This window comes from Meleagris gallopavo, chromosome 1 (assembly GCF_000146605.3).
Source record: "Meleagris gallopavo isolate NT-WF06-2002-E0010 breed Aviagen turkey brand Nicholas breeding stock chromosome 1, Turkey_5.1, whole genome shotgun sequence".
Classification (NCBI taxonomy): Eukaryota; Metazoa; Chordata; class Aves; order Galliformes; family Phasianidae; genus Meleagris; species Meleagris gallopavo.
The window spans coordinates 186,708,066-186,716,199 of NC_015011.2; positions in this window are offsets into that span (position 1 = coordinate 186,708,066).

Consider the following 8,134-nt stretch of genomic DNA (forward strand, 5'->3'; position numbering starts at 1 on the left):
CTTTTTTTCTTTTTCTTTCCTAAATAGCATAATCAAGGCAATGAAGTGTAAACACAAGCAAGAATTATTTGAAAGTTTTCCTAGATTAATATTGGAAAATGAAGGCATTAAGTAGCAGCTGAAGTGAAAAGCTTAGAATTCCCCAAAAGGCTGTACAGACACTTTAAAAAATAATTTCATTCACAAGAGCATAAGCTGATAGCTGAATAAGATCTCTGAGGAATAAGTCTGTCTTAATTCATTTTCTTTTTTTTAAAGGGAAACTGTTCCACTCCTGTATGTATTTAGAATAAGACTGATTCACTCAACAAATGAGACAATGAGGTGATCTTCAACTTGTCAGTGGTAATGTTTGCTTTAGTGTAATATTCCATTTCGTATTCAGAAAGTGGGTTTTCTGGAGCAAATCCTGAGTGAATGCTGGCCAGCAAATACTCACCGCTTGGCAGCTTTAAGTCTAGAAATACTGACGACCTTTTTTAAAACTCACCATGATTTGAACAGCTGTGAAAACAATGGTTTTTCAATCACAGAATCATCAAATTATAGGGGTTAAAAGGAACTGCAAGAGATCATCAAGATCAACCCCCCTGCTAAAGCAGGTACTCTACAATAGATCACACAGACTGGTTCAGAGAAGGCTTGAATATCTTCATAGAGACCTCACAACCAGTTGGTTTTTGCTGTTTTTTGGAGCAACGCTGGAGGGTCACTGGAGTGACGCTGGCTATTTTCGCCAGCCTTCAGGCAAGTCACCCATTCACCAAAAGTAGTTCAGTAATCACCTCTGCCAGATCCCTCAGCACACGTGAGTGCACCAAAGCTGAAGCCCAATCATTTGTTCTAAGGAGGTAAATCTGCTTGGGTTAACTATGTATAACTCCAAGGACTCCTAAAATAGTTGCTGAACTGTTGGAATCTGAACAGAAAGCAACTGGCATGCACAGCTGTCACACCACAAAATGAAGAGTATCTTGATCATTGTGAATCAGTGGATTACAACTAGGCAGTGATGTATGGAGCGGAATGCAGGCTTCAATGCATTAGAAATGATGGTGGTAATGTTGGAATATCAAAGAGTTTGCACCAGGTGGATGCTGACTAAGCTGAAGGCTCAAAATTCCATTTGGGACAGAGAAGTAGACAACTTTTCTCTTGCAACATTTTAACACCAGAGCCCCACACCACTTCAAAGACTATGGAGCAAACTGTGGCTGATCTGTCATGCCCACTACATAGTCTAGACTTGGCACTTTCTGACTTCCATCTGTTCTTGCTGATGAAAGATGGACTATGTGGGCAACATTTTCCTGCAATGATGCCGTCATAACAGCTGTGAAACAGTGAGTCAGCTTCCCTGGTGCAGATTTTTACGACTGCGGCCTGTAGGCTCTTCTTTATTGCTGGCAAAAATGCACTGCTAATGGTGGTGACAATGTTGAAAATCAAAGTTTTGTAGCTGAAAAATTGCTCTACCAAATAATGTTATTGTTATTTTTGTATCTCTGGTAGTTTACATGGAAATAATTAGGAGGCTTTCCTTTCAGAGTAACCTACATATATTGAATCATCATTTGTCAATCACTCTTACACTGATTTTGTTTTAAAAAAAAATGTACTCAATGAAATGGTATGAGGATGACATGAATGTGTAGGAATGATCACACAATGAGTATTCTGGGAAGGAATTAACTTGGGAGCTTATAGCTACAGTCCCATCCTAAAACTGATTATAGCAAATCTACCTTTGAATGCTAGATAAAGTAAGTCTAATGTCAACAACAATGTAAAGTTAGTTCAGACCCCACTGCTGCATCAGAATGGATACAGCCACTGAATCCCCTGAGCTGGTTCGGTACTAATCATTCTCCACCTCATACAATTACATTTATTCTGATGTGCTTCCTTTCTGCTAGCCAGCAAGTACAACCAACAGATCAGGTACTGTCTGTTCATATGCTCTACCTTAGTTTTAACTGGGTAATGTCTGTACTTCATCAGCCTTCCTGAATGAAAAATGTGTGCACCAGGACTGATCTGCAATAACAGAGGATGTGGATAAAGTGGCATCTACTCTGCATGTGTTTTAAGGGAGTTACTTTGGGTTATACGTAGTTGGGCTCTACAGACTGAACACCTGTTAGCAGCTGTAAAGCAGTGCTAATTAGGAATGCTTTTGCTGAATGTTTACATACTCTGGTGTAGTTCCTTTTAAAAAAATCTCCTCAAAGATCACCCCCAAAAGACAGTGAAAATCACTTTAAAAAATCTTTTCTGTTCTGAACCAAACGCTAATGTAGATGCACCTAACATTTAAATGATATACTCTGACTACTTTAACACAAATGATTCTGCAGCTATATGTGATCTGGGAGAAACTGATGCTGGTATGGAATCTTGCAAGGCACAGTTTGACAGCTGTAAATAGCAACCCACCGTAGCCCTGAGAAACCACCCGATGGTATTTTTTCAGCACAGAATGGGCTTGGAAGCAAACATGAACATCTGGAAAAAGAAAGCAGCTCCTTTTTTTTTTCCTTATGGTTTTAGGAAGAAAACAGAATCAAATTAAATCTCGTGGTGTGTGAGTAACATCACTTCTTATAAATGTACACATCCCTAGAACATCTGATTTCTCTGACTGCACATGCTAAAAGGCAACAGTCTAACAAATATGGCCCAGACATTCAAGGTTTTGGGAGCAGTAGATTTCTTGAAGAGTTAACAATACTTGTAAGAGAGCAGAGCTGTTTTAGATGTTTCCCTGAAAAATACTTTGCTTCTAACTACCAGTGTTTTGTATTAGTAAAAAACAGTTTTATAGTGGCTTCTCATTTATCCATTCCACAGGCAAGCAATTCCAAGGTGAGATGATAACATCAGATAAAAAAAAGTAATTACAGCTCTGGGGACAACTAGCAGCAACCTCCAGTGTTTACAGTCATCAAGATGGAGCTAAGCTTTTCAGAGTGGCATGTGGTAACAGGGAAGACAACAAGCCTGTGTACAAACAAGCAGTTAGAGGGAACAAGTTGCCCAGAGAGGCTGTGCAAAATCTATCTTCGGATGTTTTCAAGACTCAATTCTTACCAACCTTGCATGTCTGTAGAGCTGAATCTGCTTGCATGGGAGGTTGGACTAGAGACCTCCTGAGTTCTTTCAACCAAAATTATTCTACTAGACTATGATCATACATGATTCCACGTTGCTTCTGTCCAGTGCCAAGAGAAGCAGCCTTGCGGAGACACCCAGTACAGCCATATTCTCACTGTAGGCATTACTATAGATATGACTACCAGTCTGCAATAGATAGAAGTTTCCTACTAGATGTAAGTCTCCAGAGCAGAGCTCAGGTCTGTTCATTTTACATATACCTATCAAATCCACTTAGTTCAGTTTTTGTCTGGAGCAGTCTTAAGCTTCCACCAATAATTTTCCTACTGGTTACCTCAGAATTATCCCACACTGGAGAATTTCTATGTGGAAATGCTTAGAATAATAGGACAGAAGTGCAGGCTCAGTGCCACAGAAACAGAACTGCACAGATATGCTCTTGTATAGATTTCAAAATAATTACAATGCTCAATATTTACATAATACATCTTGTGAATGCTTAACACACTATTAGCAATCTGCATTTAATAACTGTAGGGACATCAAACTGTGAAATGCTCAGGTGGCATCTCATTGTTTTACATTTCAATATTAGTTTTGATTTTGCAGCATCTTTTTTATTACATCTTAAATTTTAATGAATCTTATTTGCATGTTCTTTGGAATCTGAAAGCATTTTACTCAGACTTATCAGAACACAGACACAAAAAAGAAACAACCATTCCAGCAGCTGCTGGCAATTCTGTAAGCCTAACACATTATAGCAGATTTTACAGAGAAATGATGGAAAAAACAAAGATTGAGGAAGCATGCACTATAAAATGTTGAAGTATATAATAAAAAAGGAATCAACAGACCATACAGGTGATAACAGCAATACTGCATTGATCAAAGCAGTAAGACTGACGAAAGAAAGAAAGAATTCTTTCTTTTCACAAAGGTACATGAAGAAAATGGCACGAACTGACAGATACTACCTAAGGCAGAAGAGAGAAAATATTGAAAGTATTCAGGAAAATCAAAAAAACATCAAGCTAGAAAGAAATCAAGGTGGAGAGAATCAGAAAACATAGCTTTTCATCTCCATGAATTATAGAAAATGTAAAGATTAAATTATACAAAGAACAAGTTGCTATTTGGAATTTCTTAAGCAACAATGAAAAGCCTGGTCTGGAAGTATATGGTTAGTGGAGAGCAATATTATGATTTTTTTTGTCCCCTCATTTCACACAGAAATGATAAAAGGAGATAATTGTAAGTAATGAACTGTCATCAAAAAGAAAAGTGGCATGAAGATGTGACATCAAACATGTGACAATGACTTCTGGTCATTTTCAGAGGTCAGATGCAGGAGAAAGATTGAAATTCTACGTAGTGATGTATAAAATTACTATTTTTCTACTGAAATTCCAGCTGATTAAGTGATGCTGAGAGAGAGAATGAAGAGTTTTTGTGTCTGTGTTGTGTAGATAGTATTTTTTTCTTCGGTAAGTGGAAAGAAAATTATAATAAGGTAATACAAATTTGCAAATAACATAAAAATTGCGAAAAAATTCTTGTCACAGAAAAAAAAAAGCAACAGCTGAAGGGAAGCAGATTTTCTACAAAGTGGAAAATAACAAAATACGATGTAACTTTGGCAAATACAAATACACATTGCTATAGAAAAACAAGCCAAAACATCATTAAAGAGCAGGGACTTGAAATTCAGTGTGCTAAGAACTTGCAAAGAAGAAATATAAAGTAAATGTTAAGTTCTAGTTTCATTTTGCTTTGAGTTTGATAACAGCATTTGATCTTTTAGTTGTTTTATCTGCCTGTGTGGGTTAATTAAAAAAGGTTAAAGTCACCAATCCAGCCACTCAGTAAGTGCCTTTTATGTTCTGTTTAATACACAGATAATGAATGGTCATCTTCACATGTGACTGGAACACAGTGTCCCTACGACCAATAAAAAAAAAATGCAGTTTTCTTATAGAAAAGAACATAGACATAGTTTTACGGGCAGAAAAAAGGTCACAGCAATTTTTCACTGCTTAGACATTGTGTCATAAAACGGAGCTACTGCAGTGTACTTTTTTTCATCGCAGTGATTTAAAACCTATTTCTGTACCTACTGAAATATTTGCAAATGCGTTGACATGAATACAACCTGACATAGATCAACTTCTGCTGATTCACCAGAGTAAGTGTTTTTCCCTTAAAGAGTATTAAACAAACTCTGAGAGTGGGAAATAAGTTACCTAGAGAGAACAGTGTAAATACTTCAAATATTAGAAACAGTTTCCCCAAGCAAGATCCATCAGCGAAATAAGAACACTTCAAGAAAAGCATATATCTTTTATAACACCTCCATAGAGCATCTACATGAAGCATTCTTACTTACACTGAAATACAGGTAACAGTCATCTGATGGTGGCTACAAAAGAGAGTTTTGTTGCATCTTTCTACTTTCTTACAATGATCAGTAGAATGAGTTCTGCTGTCATGAAGCCCTTACTGTAGAAGCTCTGTGGTGAATTTTGACTAGCTGCTGATGTGTATGATGCATTTATTCTCCTCTTAGTTAAATGACAGTCACAGTAATAAAATCTACTGCCTTTTCTTCACAAAATATTGGTTTTCCAGTATAATGTTGTGGATTTTTTTTAACTGTAGTCTCAGAAATACATATAAAGAATGGGAAAAAATGAAGATAACAGAAATATAACAGTTATTGGAGAAGCTGTAATGGTTATCCCCAGTACCACGTATAGTAAACAAAAGTACCTATGTGAAACAACTTTTATCCATATAAATTGCAATTTAAATTTGGCACACTTACCATAAGAAGTCTATCTCCAACCTGTAACCTCCCATCTTTTTGTGCAGCTCCTCCGTCAATAATCTTGGTGACATAAATGCTGTTGTCCCCAGGAATGTGTTGGTTTCCCACTCCTCCTGCAATACTGAAACCCAGACCTAGAGAAGACAGGGGGAAAAAAATGCATTAGCAGTGCAGGAAATAACACTAAAGAGAGAGTTCTAGGGTAGCACATTTAATCTACTGTACATTTGCAATATTTTTTTACAGAAGCAGAAATAAAACACTGGTTATTTGATGGATCAGTACATATTTCCTGGAAGGTAAGGGATGCAAATGAATTACTGAAATTATTTTTCATGTACAATTATAGGATGGCAGACATAAAAAGAATCAAACTAATAATGATCCTACTCCAATGTCTTGTGCTCAGTAAGGCCCAATAAAATCTTAAGCTTGGATATTATTTTGATAAATGTAAGTATAAAAGACATCACAACTTATCACAACAAAATGAAAGGTATTCTTGTCCACAGAATCTGAAAAATACTGAGAGGTTTACTGTAAATATTATAAGTTTCCGTAGTGCCACGTTGAGAGTGAAAATGAAAGATAAATGGAGCACATATTTGAATTTAATTATGCTTTGCATGTTTTTCTAGGACACAAATATCTTCAGCTGTGGATATATTAAAAAGTGATAGTCATTTGTGCACATTTAATTTTCTCTCTGTGATCTGTGAAATTCCTAGTAATGAAGACTTTAACAGCCAAAGTTTGGAGAAATGTCTACAAGCCGGTATGAGTCAGAAAAAGTACATAGAACATCAATAGGTGTAAGAGCTTTTCATACTTTTCCCATCTTCTGACACACTACATAAAAGACAAATCACTGCTCTCACTTATAATAACATTTTTATCTCTCAATCAGAGAAAAGGCAGAAATCACTGTATTCTATTTCCATAAAAAATCTACTTCATGAGGTTATTTTTTACAGATCATAGATCTAATGGGAACTTCTACCTGAACAAATAAGCTGACAATACTGACAATAACCTGCTTAGATTATTGCTTTAACCAGGCATCTCGCTTTTAGCTGCACAGAAAAATAGTATCTACATAGAGAATAATTACTAATTTTATCTATGAAATACATGGTGCTTAGTCAATCTTACAGCAAACATAGTAGTAAGAGCTTCAGCCTGAGCAGAGAAAATACAATAGGAAAAAATGAACTCCGTGGAACTTGGCATTTTATCACAAACCCACCAGCTGACTGCTTGTGCCCTAAATTTAAGTGATGGTTTATTTAATACGCACGGGTTTCTTTAGCAGCTGTATGTATACAGAGATAAGACTTTTTGACTCAATTAAATCTTTTTGATACATTAAGTTTTTTTCTCATTTTTTTTCATCGCCATTTTTAGTTTAAAAGAGATGTGAGGTCAGATAACATAATGGACTCTTAATGGATACCATCAAAACAGTAAATTACAAAAAGAAGCCACTGAAATTATATCTCAAATTGAAATACCGCTTACTTAATTAAGGTGGCTATTAACAATACACATAAAGTTAATTCAGAAATATGAGATAATTAAAATAAAGCTTTATTTAATTTCCAGCTAATGCTGGTGATGACTGTTACTATTTGTGTTCTACTTCTGGGACAGCAACAAGGATAAAAAGACTGTGGTTTCTTCTACATGGGTGAATTTGCTCATTACCCTGTTGAGTGCTTTTGAAGAAACAAAAAAGACATTCTAAGAAAACACCAAGAATTAAAATTCCCTTTAAAACTTTAGTTGTGGAATAGGAACAGTGATTGAATAGTGTTCCTTGGTGACATAATTATCATCATTTTGAAAAAAAAACAACAACAAAACGCACATTTCTCCCAGTAAAATGAAGCTCTGAGAGAGGCGATGAGTGGGCTAGACTGCAGCTGCAGAGCTTCCTTCAGCTCCACTGCTCACCTAAGGCACAGCTGTGGGAAGATTAGCTTCAATCTTCTCCTTTATTATAACTGTAAAGGGCAAGATCATTTCTGGCTATATAACTATGATGTATTTTATGCAGATGGTTTCCTAACTCAGCCTGGTCCTGTTGTACTTTAATAAAAGTAAAGACCATAGCTTTCATTTTCTGCAGTGCTGAAAGGAATGGTAGTGTTTGCTGTTTGCGTGGTTATATCACAGTTGACATATGAAACTGCA